Here is a 17543-nt window from a genome sequence, read left to right as displayed (position 1 = left end):
ATTAAAGCAGGAAAAAAAACCATCCCAGGTTCTCGACTGTCGCAAACTTTGCTGGCGCGAACTTCAGCCAAATGTGTCGCTGGAGCCGTGTGGGTCCCAGGATATTGGAGAGACGAGGCGGGTGAGGTCATATCTTTTATTGGACCAACTTCTATTGGGGAGAGAGAGAGAGAGACGAGTTTTTGAGCCACTCGGATCCATCCGGGCTCCCCCAACGCTCACAAAGACTCCGGGTAATTTACATTACAAAGCAGCAGCCCTCCATCCTGCCCCTTTGTGCCTTCCGCCAAAGGCTGAAAATAACTCAGTCCGGGGTCCAAACTGCCCCCCCCCCCCCCCGAAAAATAGGGATAGGGCAGGGCGGGTTTGTGCATTTCTGCTTGCAATCTGCAATGATGCATAAAGGTGTCGACTAACATCCATGCTGCTGGCTACGGCAGGTAGCCACGCGTGTGTCTATTTAAACCCCTGGGGTGCAATGAGGAGATGAGCAGGACAAGGGGACTAGACAGGGGAAAAGAAAACCTGCATTTCTCCAGAGCAGAAGCAGATGCAACTCAGGGGCATCAGCAAGTTTTGGTGCAGTGGATTAAAAATCTACCCTGCTTCAATTTCCCCCTCTCTTCTTGGGATATTCTGCTGGGCTTTGCCAGTTGCAAAGGGGGGGGGGGGGGGGGCGGATTTTGCCAGCACAGCGTTGAATTAGAAATACGTTTGTCAAGCTGTGTAATTTCTTGGCACTCTTTTTTTAAAGGGGGGGGAATAAAAGAAGGAGGGGGGAAGGTTTTGTGTGTGTGTCTGTGCATCAGGGAGCTTGTTTCAAACTGGGTCCTGCCTCGCCTGCTGTCTGAGCTCCTGGCTGTATATGTGATCTGTGCTCTCTCTTGGAATAACTGCAGTTCACCTCTGCATTGGCCCACTGCAAGATCCAGCCCAGCTCCGGAGGAAAAGTTCTCGCTCTCCGTCTCCCTTCGCAAGATCAGCACCCGCACGCCTCGAGTGAATTTCCACCCTGCCAGCCGGCTGCCTTCTCAGGAGAGGTGAGTGAATGACTTTGATTCAGCTGTTTCCTCCTTGGGAACAGGGGGGACAGAAAATTGCTGCACTTGGATCAAGGTTGGGCTCTTTGGTTTCTTCTGGATTCTTTTGGGGCTGGGTTGTGAATCCTTTCCCAGCCTCGCCAAGGAGCAGGCAGCTACTCCCATGAGTGTTCCCCTTGATGTAATGGGGCGACGGGGCTCACCCATAATAAAGGACTCACGATTTGGCCCTTGGGTTTGTTTTTCCAAGTGCAAATAGATTTATTGTTCAGTCCCTTCTCTTTTTTTGAATGACAAAGTCAGAGGAAAGCTCAGACAGGGAATGAGATCTCTATTGCAGAGTTTGACATGCAGATCCATTTTCCAGTGCAAACAATTTTTTGTTAAGGGGGGGAGGGCGGCGTGTGTGTTGCAATTGATGCACGAGAGGACATGCTGTAAATATGCCACTTGCAACATTCAGCTGTGTGCAGCAGGCAGGGAATCAAGGAGGGACGCTCGTCACTTCAGCCTCGGCCCCTCACGTGGCTACTTCGGGGATTTGTCCTTGGATCTGCGATGTTCCAGGGTTTCTCTCTCCGCACTGAACAATGTTATTTGTGGGCGAGCAAGCCTTTTAATAGACTGCCTCCTCCTTTGTGTTACGTGTGCAAACTCCCTCGTCCTCTCACTCCTTCCTGGCTCCAGCCCTGGGTTTTCATTATTTTTATTTCCCCCCCCTTTTTTTTTTTTAAAGTGGCACGTAAGAGAGAATTTACCACTGGCCCGTGTTCCGTCTACATTAACAGCCCTGGAACTGGCACCTGCTGTTCGTACCTAGAGGGCTGGCACAGTCTAGGCATTGGCAGGGCAAGCCTGTGCTAAACTTCTGCTAATGCTCCTCTGAGCTCTGCCCCGGCCAGACTGTCTATAACGGAGCAGGTTCAATGTAACTCGCTCCGTGGGCTTTCTGCTGAGACCGCCAATTTTGTGTGTGTGTGTGTGCGCGTGCGCGTGCTAAGGGCTAGTGGCTCCGGCACTGGGCTGGGATCCAGAAGACCTGGGTTCTTGCTGTGTGTGACCTTGGACAATCCACTCCATCCACCTTGTGCCTCAGTTCCCCCCCCCTCTAAAATGGGGGATGCGGCTGCTCTCTTCCCCAGGGGTGCGGTGAGGCTAAATGCACCCATGCTGGAGAGGTGATTGTCTACTGTGGTGAAGAGGCCAGCTAAGCGGCTGGAGAGCTTGCTTGGAATCAGCTCTCAGGTGTTGGGTTTGATGCAGAGGTTCTTCTCCCTGCGTTATGCAGCTGGAAGGAGCATAGCGGCCTGGACATCAACAAGACACCCTTTGCAGCCCTTCTGCGGCAGAAGCCTAGTATGTTTCCTGGAGGAAGGTTTTGCAGGGAAATGGGGAGGAGGTGGGGGCTGGGATAACTCAGTTTCATGAGTTTGCAAAACAAAACCCAGCATTGCAGATTCCCTAGTGGGTCCACGGAGAAGCACGGAAGGCCAGCCGCATCCAACCCCATGTACCTGGTCAGTTGCAATGACCCCCCAGAAACTCCACCTGCTAGCTCACAACTAACCTGCCCCATGCAAGGCAACGGCACGTTTATTGTCTGTGATACAACGAGCCGGAACCAGCCCACAAATACACCCTATGCCCTGCGAGCCCCATCGTGCAGCCCGTGTGGAGCTAACGGACCCAGCCCAGAGTGGACGTGATTTAAATCACTAGTCAAGAAAACTCGATTTGATTGTGGATTTCTACACAAAAGTGCATTCTGGAATATGCTGCTCAAACAGTTTCACTTTTGTTTCTACTGCCTGTCGCTCCGTCTCACATTTATGTCCAGACTTCTTCTCCTTGTCCAGTTCTATTCCGCCCCCAACAATCTTCTAGTCATTGAACTTTTTGAAACTTTGCACTTTTAGCGAGAGGTAAGGGATTGACTCTGCGTACACAAATTTGCAGAGGGACAATAGGGTTGAGGTCTCATTTCTCACCTCTCTCATTTATTTATTTATTTAAAAACAATATTGCTGTTAACAAGCATGTTATCTCTGGAGACACAAATCCACAGTTTGAGAACTGCAAAACCAAGCGTCTCTGATGGTATCTTCTAGACTGAGCACTGAGTCCCATTGGGTAGATAGAAAGAGTAACCTAAATAATCAATACAGAAGCCCCTGGAACCCCATAAGATTGGGTCCCTAATCCATGAACTATTGGAACTCACTTACAAAACTTTTCTTAAACATGACATGAATAGATTGTCTCCTACTCTAGAATTAGAATTTATAATCCCTATTCCATGAGGGGATATCTTTGAGCTATAATGTGTCTTAATTAAAACTATCTTTAGATAGGGTTTTTCTTCAAAAATCCGATTTAAATACAAAAAACCCGATTTTTTAAAAAACATCATTGATTTTTATCCACCCTGGCCCGACCCTCAGCCTGTTGAAATCAATGACAGCTTTGCCGGGGAGCATGGCAGAATCAGGCTCTCTGCTCCAACACCTCAGTATTAGGACGGAGTTCCAGACGGCATGTCTCCACTTAAAAGGACGCTCACGCTACCTCCGCCGATGGGTGCGGTTCTCCTGTCAGAGTAGGAAATCCACCTCCTCGAGAGGTGACTGCCAGAGGGGATGGAAGAATTCTTCTGTCCACCTAGCACTGTCTACACCAGGGGTGTATGGCGCTGGAAGTTCCCAGTGGAGACCAGGCCTCAGTTTCCAGGCTGGTGAGGGAATTAATTTAGCATTATTATGGTAAGGGCTAGAGGGTCCAACCTAGATCAGCAGCCAAGTGTGGTAGACACACCAGCCCAAATCCTCAAGGCACCTAACTCCCACTGGAGTGAAAGGCCGAAACACATGAAGATCTGGGCTACAGTGCTTAAAGTGAGGGGAGTAATTTAAAGTGGAGGGAGGGGGTCAACCCCCCACCCCCCCGATCAAAATCTACACACTGAGTTGGGTCGTGCAATTTAAGCCCTCTTTCTAAAGCTGCCGCTCCCAGTTTAGGATCGAATCCCTCGTTTTGTTCAGACCACTTTAAGCACAGCAGCCCCACAGTAAGAGACAGCCCCTATCCTGCAGCGCTGACCGTCTAAATAGGTGAGGGGAAACTGAGGCACACAGAGACATGACTTGCCCCAGGTCAGCTGCGAAGCCGGGACTAGGACCCAGGTTTCCCAACGCCTATCCCAATGACCTAGCCACTAACCAGCACTGCCTGGCCTGCTGCAAGGAGATTTTGTTAAGATGGAGGAAACTCCGCCCTTCACAGGGGGGCCCCAAAGGAGAGCCAGTTTGGATCAGAACTTTCCCCCAGTGTTGGTGGTCCTGGGATCTGGGTTTTGGGTTCTTGTACCACGCCTGTCACGGTAGTATCTGAGCGCCTTCCAGAATTAATGGCATTAAGTGTAGCCCACGAAAGCCTGTGCTCAAATAAATTTGTTACTCTGTAAGGTGCCACAAGTACGCCTGTTCTTTTAGCGATCCCATGGGGTTGGTTTCATCTCCCAGCCACCTGCCTAGGGGGTTTAGCAGCTTGCAGAGTCAACACAACCCTAGATCTTTGATCCCCCGCAACACTTCCCACCGTAAGGACAAGGGGAAAGGCCGTTTTCTAGCCAAGCTCTGAACGGAGGTGGCAAGGCTGAGAAACAGAGACACCCCGGGATGCAGCGGAGAAGGCTCTTACACCTACTATGTGCAAGGGGAGGAGGAGGCCGGGGCTAGGCAATAGGAACGGAATACACTGGTGCTGTTAAGGGAAGCTAGACAAAGGGGTTGCTCTTGAGAGCTCACGGCCCGGAGGCTGGTTTTGGCCACAGTTTCCTCCTCCTCCGACATCTCAATTCCCCAGCGCTTTGAAACCTGCCAAGAAACCCCCAAGCAAAAAATCCAAACCTGTCGCTTTTCCTTATTGCTGCCAGAGGGCTCCCTGAATCTTTACGCCAAACAGCAGGCAGGGTGGGAAACGCTCGTCTCGCTCACCGCGCAGCCCAAACCGGACGTTTATTTATGGCTGTTTCGTTCTTCAGAAGCGCTCCGGAGGTTTATAAGTGACGTCACCTTGCTGTCCGCTTCTTAGCGGAATCATAAAGGCAGGTGGCATGGGCTAGACGTTGCCGCCCGGGGTTGGGAGGCAGGATGCCTGTGTCATCAGATGTTACCGGTATGGGCCCCTGCACTGTTTAATGATGATAACACTCGGCTGCATGTGTGCTGCCCCGGCTCTGCAGACCCCGACACAGCAGACCTGAGAGAACCCCCAATAACCACAGGCTCCGTTAAGGTACGAAGGCACCCGGCCAGGTTTATTGTCAAACGAAGCACAGTAATAGTTTCCAGCAGACCCTAGGCTACAGGACATACTACCAAAATGTGCCCCTGGAGAATGGACCGGCTCAGTCAGTGGCGGGATTTACCACTGCCCCCTAGGCCAGACAAAGACAACCCTTCAGGGGTGCATTCTTATACAAAGGTACAAACAACAAAGGTACTCACTCCTCACGTACTGAGGTACAACCCTTCTACGTAGTAAGGTGCCGCCTCTCGCCTTGTACATGTTGTTTCGAGCAAGAGACCTCAGGAGGTCATCTAGTCCAACCCCCTGCTCAAAGCAGGACCAAAACCAACGAAATCATCCCAGCCAAGGCTTTGTCAAGCCGGGCCTTAAAAACCTCTAAAGATGGAGATTCCACCACCTCCCTAGGGAACCCATTCCAGTGCTTCACCACCCTCCTAGTGAAATAGTGTTTCCTAATATCCAACCTAGACCTCCCCCACTGCAACTTGAGACCACTGCTCCTTGTTCTGTCATCTGCCACCACTGAGATAAGCCGAGCTCCATCCTCTTTGGAACCCCCTTCAGATAGTTGAAGGCTGCTATCAAATCCCCCCTCACTCTTCTCTTCTGCAGATTAAGTAACCCCAGTTCCCTCGCCTCTCCTCATAAGTCACATGCCCCAGCCCCCTAATCATTTTCGTTGCGCCCCGCTGGACTCTCTCCAATTTGTTCACATCCCTTCTGTAGTGGGGAGACCAAAACTGGACATAATACTCCAGGTGTGGCCTCACCAGTGCCGAATAGAGGGGAATAATCACTTCCCGCAATCTGTTGGCAATGCTCCTACTAAGGCAGCCCAATATGCCGTTGGCCTTCTTGGGAACAAGGGCCCAATGCTGACTCATATCCGGCTTCTCGTCCACTGTAATCCCCGGGTCCTTTTCTGCAGAACTGCTGCTTAGCCAGTCAGTCCCCAGCCTGTAGGGGAGCATGTTCCTTGTTATCGGTGTGGAATGTGCTAGTATCGGAATGTTCTGGTACCATCCTGGCTCGTGTTTATCTTACTGGCGCTTGGTACCTTTTAGCTGTGTGTATACCTGCAATGTCAGCCTTCTTCTTGCCAGCGTCTGTGAGCAGGGCCTGCCTCTGACTCTCAGCTTAGCTTTGCTTTCTGTTAGCAAAGTCTTAACCATTACTTCAGTTCAGGCCTTAGGCATCATACAGGGCCTATGTTTCAGGGCCTCATCCTACCACATTCCTCCACTTTTTGTCTTTTTATGGGGAGGATGTTTACCCATTGTCCCAGAAAAGCATAATGCATGGGCCGAAGACAACCCAATGGGCTAAACACTGTTATGTGGTTACCTTATTTTACCATCCATACACTCACGCCCCATCCGTCACTTAGTCTGCACATTCCCTCGTATGACTGGTAGACTCATTTTATTTTCCAGTTGTTTTCAGTCCCTTATATTGGGCCTGGGAATGTTAGGCCTGGGAATGTTAGGCCCGGGACCTTGACTGAGGTGTGAGGTTTGTGCTTGCGTATTATTAACTTTACAGAATGGCATGAGATGGCCTTCACCAGCATTTGTTATTTTACACTATGGGCTTCGTTAAATCTAAATAGGGTGACCAGATGTCCCGATTTTATAGGGACAGTCCTGATTTTGGGGTCTTTTTCTTATATAGGTTCCTATTACCCCCGACCCCGTCCCAATTTTTCACATTTGCTGTCTGGTCACCCTATATCTAAATGATAGTGATAATAGGAATATATGAACATATACAAGGGGCAATATGTTCTGATTACTATACATGACATACGAAGGGCCTTAAACGTATGCATTAACACCTCACTCCTTAAAATGATTATTCATTACCACAGCAGTATTGATTGGCATTTCCATCCCCCTCTTCACGTGGCGCTGTAGCTTCGCTTTCTTGGTTCGACGTACCATGTAACAGCACATTCCCATGAGAACAATGGTTAGAGCCTGGATTCCCAGTAAGATTACGCTAAGGGTTCAGACCACTGGATGTAAAGTCACATCCTCTCTGGAATTGCCCACCAGGGTGTTTCCATCTCTCTTGGTACATTTTCTATTTCATTCATTTGCTGCTGGATCAACTGAGTTATTAGAATTAGGGATTCCTTGGTTCCCGCCCCCAAATCATGTATATCCAACTGCAAGTGTTCCACTGGGGGGAACAGTTCAATCAGTAAGTCTTGTAGGTGTTCATGTGGGAGGATCGTTTCAGTAACAGTGCTGCCTTTGCTTGTTGGCCAGAAGGCCTGGGCTTCTATTTGGATGGTGCTGGTAACAGGTACGCAGAATCCAGCATCACTTGTAGGGCAAATGTTGCTAGCTATGGAAAAATTATGATAACCTATAGCACGGATCACGTCCTGAATTCCTACTACCTCATTAGCCAGAATAGAGCATCGACACAAAGGAGTTATTCCAGAATTGCTAAATTATTCCAGAAGAGTTATTCTAGAAGAGCATTATGGTCACAAGGCCTTACACCAAAACATCTCTGTACCCCCCCCCCCCCAAAAAACAAATCTACCTAGAAAACTGACTTCAGCCAATGCTGATGTTATGCAGAAGACTGGCTGTGTTAAGGCAGTTAGCGCTCTAGAGATCTGGGTTTAATTCTCACTGGTGCTACAGTCTTACTATGTGATGTAGAGTAAGAGACATCTTCCCTCTGCACTTCAGCTCCCCACATATCAGCGGCGGCTCCAGGCACCAGCGCTCCAAGCGGGACTCTGCGAGGGCGGCAGTCAGGCAGCCTTCGGCGGCATGCCTGCGGGAGGTCTGCCGGTCCCCTGGATTCGGTGGCAATTCGGTGGTGGGTATATCGAAGCCGCGGGACCGGTGGACCTCCCACAGGCAAGCCGCCAAATCCGCGGTACTGGGGACCTCCCGCAGGCAAGCTGCTGAAGCTAGAGCCACCCCTGCCACATATGTAGGGGTGATGGTAATCCTTCCTTTGTCCACTTAGGTTGTACAATTTGTGGGGGCAGGGACTGTCTCTTACAAGGGGGAGGAACAGTGCCTAGCACCGTGAGTGTTACTATAATGTAAGCAGCAATGAATGCAGCCACCTCTGGGCTGAGAAGAGGCAGCTGTTTAACCACACATGGTCCATCACGATTTGGAGCAGGAAGTGATGAAGAATACTGTACCCTGCTGAAATGGCAGGGGGGGAAATTTGTGGTGATCTAAGTGACTCACTCCAGAAGTGGCTGCATGTACAGCAATATACCTTATAGCAACACTCAGGACTCTGCTGCCAATACCCTAACTCTTATGAAAAACAGCGACAGGGTCGTTCGTAATCACAGGCGGTCGCAATGGGGGAGATTCTTGCTGGGCAACACAGAACTCAGAGCTCATAAGCCAATGTTCCACCTTAGTTCAGTTGTTCTCAGCCTTTGCCATACCAGGTCCCACCTTCCATCTGGCTGGGGATTCTCCCTGCCTCCACTCCCTTCTGTTGAGGGATACGGGGAGGGGAGGGTTGTTAATAATAATTGGTATTGCAGTAACCTCTAGGAGCCCCAGTCACGGTGCTAGGCGCTGTACAGCCACAGAATAGGGGACTCCTAGCCCCAAGATGAAGCCATGTGAACTCTCCACTGATCTAAGATACTGTAGCCTGGCTTTAAATCCCCCATGAACATTGTTCAGCATAGGGTGACCAGACAGCAAATGTGAAAAATCAGGATGGGGGTGGGGGGTAATGGGAGCCTATATAAGAAAAAAAACCCCCAAAATCGGGACTGTCCCTATAAAATCGGGACATCTGGTCACCCTAGTTCAGCAGGGGAAGAGGCGGCCCCATGTTAGCCTTGCCACATGTGCCCCACCTCTAAGAAACTTGTCTAAGAAGAACATAAGAACGGCCATACTGGGTCAGACCAAAGGTCCATCTAGCCCAGTATCCTGTCTGCCAACAGTGGCCAATGCCAGGTGCCCCAGAGGGAGTGAACCTAACAGGCAATGATCAAGTGATCTCTCTCCTGCCATCCATCTCCACCATCTGACAAACAGAGGCTTTACACATCCTGGCTAATAGCCATTAATGGACTTAACTTCCACGAATTTATCTAGTTCTCTTTTCAACCGTGTTATAGTCCTAGCCTTCACAACCTCCTCAGGCAAGGAGTTCCACAGGTTGACTGCACGGTGTGAAGAACTTCCTTTTATTTGTTTTAAACCTGCTGCCCATTAATTTCATTTGGTGGCCCCTAGTTCTTATATTATGGAACAAGTAAATAACTTTTCCTTATCCACTTTCTCCACATCACTCATGATTTTACAGACCTCTATCATATCCTCCTCTGAGCACCTCACAATCTGCAGTGTATTTATCCTCACAACAGCCCTGTGAGGTGTAGTAAGAGGAGGCCCTGAAACATAAACCCTTGTATCAGAGACCAAGTATGAGGCCTAAGGCCTGAACTAAAGTAATGGTCAAGACTTTGCTAACATAAAGCAAAGTTAAGCTGTGAGCAAGAGGCAGGCCTTGTTCAGAGTCTGGCAAGGACAGGGCTGATGTTGCAAAAAAACACAGGGCTGATGTGGCTAAAAGATACTGGATACTAGAGATATAAACATGTGCCAGGATGGTACCGAAAACTCCGATACGTGCACATTCCACACAGATAACAAGGAACAGGCTGATCCATCCTAAAGACATGAGCAAAAGGGTAATATGATGGATGGGGTACAAGGTGAGAGGTGGCACCTTACTATGTAGAGGGGTTGTATCTCAATACGTCAGGAGTGATGTGTAACTTGCTTGTATCTGTGTATAAGAATGCACTCCTGAGGGGTTGTCTTTGTCTGGCCTAGGGGGCAGTGGTAAATCCCGCCACTGACTGAGCTGTGTCCATTGTCAGGGAGCACATCTGTACTAGCAGAACTGTAGACATCTGATCCGGGAAGCTAGAGACTTGCTTCATTTGACAATAAACCTGGCCGGGTGCCTTCGTACCTTATCGGAGTCTGTGGTCATTGGGGGTTCTCTCGGGTTTGCTGTGCCAGCGATCTGTGCAGAGCCGGCGCCGCACACAGCGGGAACACGTGCACGCCGCCGACCGTTATCAACTTTGAGCAGAGCACCACACCGGTGACATCGGACCCTCACTGCTGATCTGGTGAGTAAGCGAGGAATCGCGATGACAGAAAACCATGAGCTAGGGAACCCCCTTATCCCCCTCCCTTCAAATCCCCAGAGTTTGATAACTCGGGGACCCGCTGGATTGCCAGTAAAGGGGGTTCATATGAATTTAAAAAAAGAAAGTGGGGAAACGTGGACTGGCATATGTAAAGCAATGGTAGAAACAGAAGCTTTAAAAAATAATAATAAAAACAATAAAAGTCCATAGCAATATGATGGCTTAAACAACACGCCACCATCCTGGCCAGGCAAGTAATGGAGAAAACCAGGGAAGTAGAAGAGAGAACTAAAGCCCTGGAGGAAGCAACCCAGGCAGTCAAGCACTGGAAAACCCAAGATCTTCTAACAGGGCAACAGGCAGTCCAGACCCACGATACGCTCGAACAGGTAAAGCAGGAAAACAAAAAATTGGAGACAGCTGTGGAAAACCTGCCGAAGAAACAGGTACCATCCCCTGTTGCTGAGCAGGCTTCGAGTGCTCTGACAGTACCTGCAGGATGGGGGCATCCTTGGCTAAATTAAAAGATGGAAGACGAGACAACTGGAATGGAGATTGCACTGGGGACATGTGGAATGACCCAGGTGGATCATCCCCTCTTGACCCGCAGTTGTTAAAAGCAGTGGGAATTGACATGTTACTGGAACCAGTTCTAGTACAAACCCCGTGGGGAGCACTGACTTGGTTTTGATGACGATGTTACACAAACGGTTAAACGTGTGGCTCGAAAGCATGTTAAGTTATCCAGTGGATTAGCTGCACTTAAAGGAATTACAGGAATGCCAGGAGAGGCTCCGGCCAAACTGGCTGACAGACTATAAACGTATGTTAGGCTAACAGCACGGGATACGGGTCTCGAGGGTTTGAAGCAACTTGTGTTGGAGGTGATAGAACGGAGGCATGCTTGGCGTGAGAATGGAGGCAGACACGTGCCTCGGAACGAATGGATTGAAAAAGTGGAGACGGCAGTTAAACGGCACGAAGGAACTCCTGTCAGTGAGCTGCGAACACGGTTAGGACAGTTAGGTTTCCTGGAGACTCTCCCCGTGGCCGTGGTTGGAGAGGTCCTGGAATGATCAGAGGTAGAGGAGTAAATAGAGAGAGCGAATGGGTGTTGCCTGAAACGCTTGAAACAGGAGAATCTAGATCTCAAAGGAGAGAATGAGAAGCTGTGGGCGCAGCTACAGGCACGTCTGATTGGCAAGGAGGCTCAAAAGCAGGAATAAAAGGCAGTGATGAAGGTGGCCGAGGGGCCTGTTTTGGCGTCTGGATTGATTGACCCGATTGCTACTAATTCCTGTGCATAGGCCAGCCCTCCCTGCAACTCGGAATGCATTTTCCAGCAACCCATAACAATAGATGTCTGGGGGCACCCCCATTTAAGCATCCGAGTCGGGAATGGGCTTGCAGATTTTCTACTGGACACGGGGGCTGGAATTCCTATAGTAAAAGAGGTATTTAATGTCCAGGACTCCTAGATTCTCTTCCCAGCCGTGGGAGGAGAATGTTGTGTAGTGGTTAGAGCAGACGGGGAGTCAGGATTCTATCGTACCTCTGCTACTGTGTGAGCGTGGGCAACTCACATCCCCAGCAACACCACGCTTCGTGCCTCAGTTTCCCCCACTGTCAAATGAGAATTTGTAAAATGCTTTGAGATGAGTAAAAGCAAGAAGATAGGAGTATAGTTTGAGGGCTCTCCTGAGCGGCTTGGTTGATACCAAGGACCACACACTGCAGGGGGTAAGCTGCACTTTTTCATTCCCAAAGGAGACAGGCAGGGGAAGCACTTTAATATGTTTTTAAACACGAGCCCGGATATCTGGCCACGTTCCAGTCTGGGTAATTATGTTCGGCCTGCTTAAATGTCGCCAGGGGCTTTAATGGGATGTGGTTTCCTTCTTCACTTCCTACCTTAAATGGTTTAGTTGGTGCTGTTATATGAGGCCACAGTGACCCATCCCAGAGGTGGCTGCATTTCAGCAATCTCTATTTGCAGATCGCTCTGCCCAGCACCCAGACGCTTGTGAGACCCAACAGTGATGACCGTGGTGACCTCAAGCTTCCTATGTTGCTGCTGGTCTGATGCAATCCCTGCTTTTATCCCAGCATGCCCCAAGCCCCCTTCTAAAAAACATGTATGAGAAGAGCTATGCCCTGCGCCGTATGCTCCCTCATCTTATTGAGTTAAAACAACAAACTCCTGTTGCTCTCTGCCTGAGGTTAGCACAGGGGTCCTGGACTCCTGGGTTCTATTCCTGGTTTGGTCACTCTGTGACCATAGGTAAGTCACATTCCCTTCCCGTGCCCCAGTTTCCTCATCTGCAAAATGGAGCTAATACTCCTTCAACTCCCCGGGGTGCTGTGGGGATGTCCTCGCAAGTCCTTGGAAGATGCTAAATGCATATTAATGGACTGAGGTGGGAGATTGTTTTAATAGGCATTTCCCCCTGGCAAGAAGAAGACCCATTTCTGCTGTGAGTGGGTAGCGCTCCGGGGCTCTTAGAAAGGGAAGCCAGAGCTCGTGGGTGAAGCCAGGGCTCGTGGGTGAAGCCCCCCCCCCCCGCACCCCTACTCCACCCCTTCCCCAAAGTCCCCGCCCCAACTCTGCCCCCTCCCTGCCCCTATTCCAACCCCTTCCCCAAATCCCCACCCCAACCCCGCCTCTTCTCTGCCTCCTTCTCTGAGCACGCCGTGTGCCCACTCCTCCCACCTCCCTTCTGGAAAGTCCTAAGCGCCGGGAGGTAGGCGGAGGAGCGGGGATGTGGCGCGCTGGTGGGGGGAAATGGGGAGGGGGGAAGTTTGGCTGCCGGTGGAGTCGGAGCCTATGGGGGGCCGCATGAAATAACCACGTGTTTGAGACCCCTGAACTAAAGGATCACTGCAAAAAGAAAAAGAAAAGAAAAATCGCTCCAAGATTTCTGGAAGAGGTCTAAGCCACTGGCTGGGGGCGCAGAAGCCTGGCATAGCGGGAAACCCGTACAGTAATAATCATCATCCCTAACTCTTCTAGAGCATTTCCCATGTGTAGATCTCAAAGTGCTTTACAAAGGAGGTCAGTATCTACCCCCACTGTACAGACAGGGAAACTGAGGCAGAGGGCGATGATGTGACTTGCCCGAGGTCATCCAGCAGGCCAGTAGCAGAACCAGGATTCGAACCCAGGTCCCCTGCTGTACCCACTAGGCAAGATGATGTAAGAGAGCAGGATCTTACCCTGTGTGTACATATGTCTGTATACGTGTGTGTATCTGTGTCCATATGTATCTACAGGTGCACTTGTATGTCCGTAGGTATATACATGGATGTGTATGTGCTTGGTTGTGTGTTTATATGCATATGTAAGCATTTGTACGTGTGTGTGTGCATACTGAAGTATGTGGGTGCATGCATATAGCTGTACGGGGTGTGGGGGGGCCATGCTCGTGTTTGTACAGGACTGTGTGCATCAGTGTGTACATGCAGGTGAGGGGGATCTTCCCACGCTGCTGTTAGATGCCACCTTCCCGCAGATTGTGTTCTGACCTTCCCCCCTTCCTTGGCTCTCCGCACAGCCCTCTGCCGCGCTGACTCTCTGCCCTTCACCCAGCGCTCCCAGCCGCGCTGACTCAGCACGGGTGAGAGCCAGGGGAGGGGGAAGGCGAGCCCAGGATGCCGACAGCAGTCTGCCCTCTCTAGCAAATGGACCTTTCCAGGCTGGAGATCTCACAAATCCCCAGGAAATCTGGACTCTATTAGGATCTGCAATACGATAGCACCTAGGGGCCCCCAACTGAGATCGGGACTCCATTGTACCAGGAGCTGTGCATGAACACAAGAAAGCTGCTGCCCTGAAGGGCTTTCAAGCTAAAGAAGACAGTCAGAGGATGGGAGGGGAAGCTGAGGCCGAGAAGGAATGGGACTTGCCCAACATCGCCTGGGTGCTAACCACTGGACCACCGCTACCTGCCTGACTCCATTTCAGAATGGAAAACTCATTCGAGTGCCCGCTTCCCGCACCCGCCTCGGATTTATTCCTCTTCCACAAACTGTCTGTCTACCCGGCCCGGGCGGCTGGCTGCCAGCCACAGAGGAGACATCCCTGCTGGTGGCATGACAAGCCGTCAAGGGGAGCGGGGGCAAAATCCTCCAGCTGGACCAGGTGCTGCTGGAAAAGGCTCTTTCTTCTAAATTGACGCTTTCCGGGGGAAACAGGCTGATTGGGGAGGAGGGGGGGGGGGAAAACCACCGCAAAAACAAAATTTAAATACGAAAGCGTCTTGATGAGGCCGGAATGGAACGTTTTGATTTTTCCTGTCGAGAGGCTCATAGAATATCCGGGTTGGAAGGGACCTCAGGAGGTATCTAGTCCAACCCCCTGCTTAAAGCAGGGCCAATCCCCAACTAAATCATCCCAGCCAGGGCTTTGTCAAGCCGGGCCTTCAAAACCTCTGAGGAAGGAGATTCCACCACCTCCCTAGGGAACCCATTCCAGTGCTTCACCACCCGCCTAGTGAAACAGTTTTTCCTAATATCCAACCTAAACCTCCCCCACTGCAACTTGAGACCATCACTCCTTCTTCTGTCATCTGGTACCGCTGAGAACAGTCTAGATCCATCCTCTTTGGAACCCCCCTTTCAGGTAGTTGAAAGCAGCTATCAAATCCCCTCGCACTCTTTTCTTCTGCAGACTAAATAACTCCAGTTCCCTCAGCCTCTCCTCATAAGTCATGTGCTCCAGCCCCCGAATCATTTTGGTTGCCCTCCGCTGGACCCTTTCCAATTTTTCCACATCCTTCTTGTAGTGTGGGGCCCAAAACTGGACACAGTACTCCAGATGAGGCCTCACCAATGCCGGATAGAGGGGAATGATCATATCCCTCGATCTGCTGGCAATGCCCCTACTTATACAGCCCAAAATGCCGTTAGCCTTCTTGGCAACAAGGGCACACTGTTGACACATATCCAGCTTCTCGTCCACTGTCACCCCTGGGTCCTTTTCTGCAGAACTGCTGCCTAGCTGCTCAGTCCCTAGGACTTGGTATTTTTAAAAACGGTATTTTACTGCCTATTCTGCGGAGAGGCGTGAGGCCAGGGAGTGGCTCTGGGGGGTGGCTTCGTATAAAAAAAATAAAAAGAGGCCCCCCCGCCCCCTTTGCACAGGGCGGTTGGAATTTGAAGGCGGCAGGTAGAGAGAAGGTGGGAGACGGGCTTGGAAAATACCATGGGAGCGCTCAGCAGGCAGCGTGGAAATGACGGGCTGGTCGTTGCAAAGCAGAGCGGCGCTTTTCCTTTGCAAGAGCATTCTACAGCGGTCCGGGGAAAGCACATTCGGGCAAGCATATGCACGTGGGATTGCATGCGTGTGGGTGCGTGTGGCAAGCGTGTGAGCATTGGTGGTGTGCAGGAAAGCAGATGCATGCCGTTATATGAGGGCACAAGCCCGGGGGAGATTAGCCGTGTGTCTGCGTGTGCAGGGACATGCCTGTGGGGAATGTGCACGCAATGCACGGTTTTTCACATGCACGTGCGTGCGGGGCACGTAGGCACGCAGGTGCAGATGTGTGCAAACACAGGCGTGCACATCAAAAGCAGGACTTTGCAGGAAGGATTTCTTCTCTTCCCTTGCTCCTGGGAAACGTGCCAGGGCCGAGGATGTGCTGCTGCTGACTCATCCTGCAGCCAAAAAAGCCACCTCTCGGTGTATCTCCTTTGCCTCCTGCCGGCTGACAATGACTAATCATCACATGGCGAGGCGGGCTGGGGGAGCGGGTGAGAAGGCCTTGAATGGGGATCAGAGCAGGTGACCCTCCAACAAGGAGACACGCTGCTGGGAAGGGGGAGCCGGCTTGGGGGGCAGGGGAGGGGCCGAGCAAATGGGGGTCTCAGAGGAGATGGCAAAGCTGAGGACAAGCCAAGCAGCCACCAGACTTCTCTGCTTCTGGCCAGGGGCCCTGGCATCTCATCACGGCCTCGGCTAGAAGCGCTGGGGGGAGAAATGGGAACAGGGACTCAGCTGCTCCAGCCAGCTCCCTCAAACTTCCCCACACAGCTGCTAATACAGCCAGCCCGGAGCGCTGCTGCTGGCTCTGGGGGTTCCCATGAGCCCCACCATCACCGCCTGGGGATGGGGGAGGTGGGCCCCCAAGGCTGAAACGCTGGGTCCAATCCTCCAGCGCCCAGGGGGTGCACAAGCATCCGGGTCCCCCATTCCCGCAGTGTCCCAGCACCTTTAGACTCTCAGCGTTAGAAGGGACTGCAGGGGTCACCTAGGCCAGTGGTTCTCAACCAGGGCCCCGGGGGTGGGGGGGCATGAGCAGGAGCACTGGTGCGGGCTGCAAGACGCCGTCTCCCCCTCAGCCAGCCCCGCCCCCGTCCCGACCAGAGCGGCAAATTTTGAATTCAAGTATCAGAGGAGTAGCCGTGTTAGTCTGGATCTGTAAAAAGCAACAGAGGGTCCTGTGGCACCTTTAAGACTAACAGATGTATTGGAGCATGAGCTTTCGTGGGTGAATGCCCACTGCGTCGGAGGCATCTGACGAAGTGGGCATTCACCCACGAAAGCTTATGCTCCAACACATCTGTTACATTTTGAATTGTTTTTTAAACACACAGCGGGGCCGCAGGTTGAGAACCGCTGCTTGAAACCGTTCCCAAGCCCTCTCGTGGTGCTCCCGGCGGTGCACGGTTTGCCAGGCGGCCACACCGCTCTGGGATTTGCCCCAGGGAGGATGGCTTAGGGTTGCCAACAGCCCCTTATTACAAGAGACGTCCCTTATTTTTTCCCCTTCTCTGTAAATTGCTGAGTGCTGCCCAAAGCAGCAAGAAATGCCCCTGGTAAACGTAGGGCGAGTGTGGCTTCGTATGATTCTTAATCAGAACGATAATGTCAGGAATGGGGGTAGGGCGGGCGTGTTAAGAAAACAGTCCCTTATTTTTGAAATACAATGCTGGCAAGCCTAGATAACGCGCCTGCGTGGAGAGCCACCTGGCCAACGCTAAATGTTCAAGAAGCGGGAACCTACCCTCTGATTTAGATCTCTAAA

General features: G+C 51.2%; 1 protein-coding gene across 2 annotated transcripts in view; it reads left to right on the top strand.

The window, feature by feature from the left end:
- Positions 1–330: 330 nt before the first annotated feature.
- Positions 331–17543, top strand: part of BCAN (brevican) — a 52379-nt gene continuing 35166 nt past the window's right edge. Inside the window, exons 1-2 of one of the 2 annotated variants that reach the window (XM_034756797.1) lie at positions 331–405; positions 900–1040. The gene's annotated coding sequence lies outside the window, so the exon portion shown is untranslated. Of the gene's footprint in view, positions 406–801; positions 1041–17543 lie in introns of those variants that run through there. The other variant, XM_034756796.1, reaches the window with a different exon arrangement.

This window comes from Trachemys scripta, chromosome 24, assembly GCF_013100865.1.
Source record: "Trachemys scripta elegans isolate TJP31775 chromosome 24, CAS_Tse_1.0, whole genome shotgun sequence".
NCBI lineage: Eukaryota > Metazoa > Chordata > Testudines > Emydidae > Trachemys > Trachemys scripta.
Note: the sequence above shows the minus strand (reverse complement) of the source record. Positions and strands in the feature narration are given on the sequence as shown.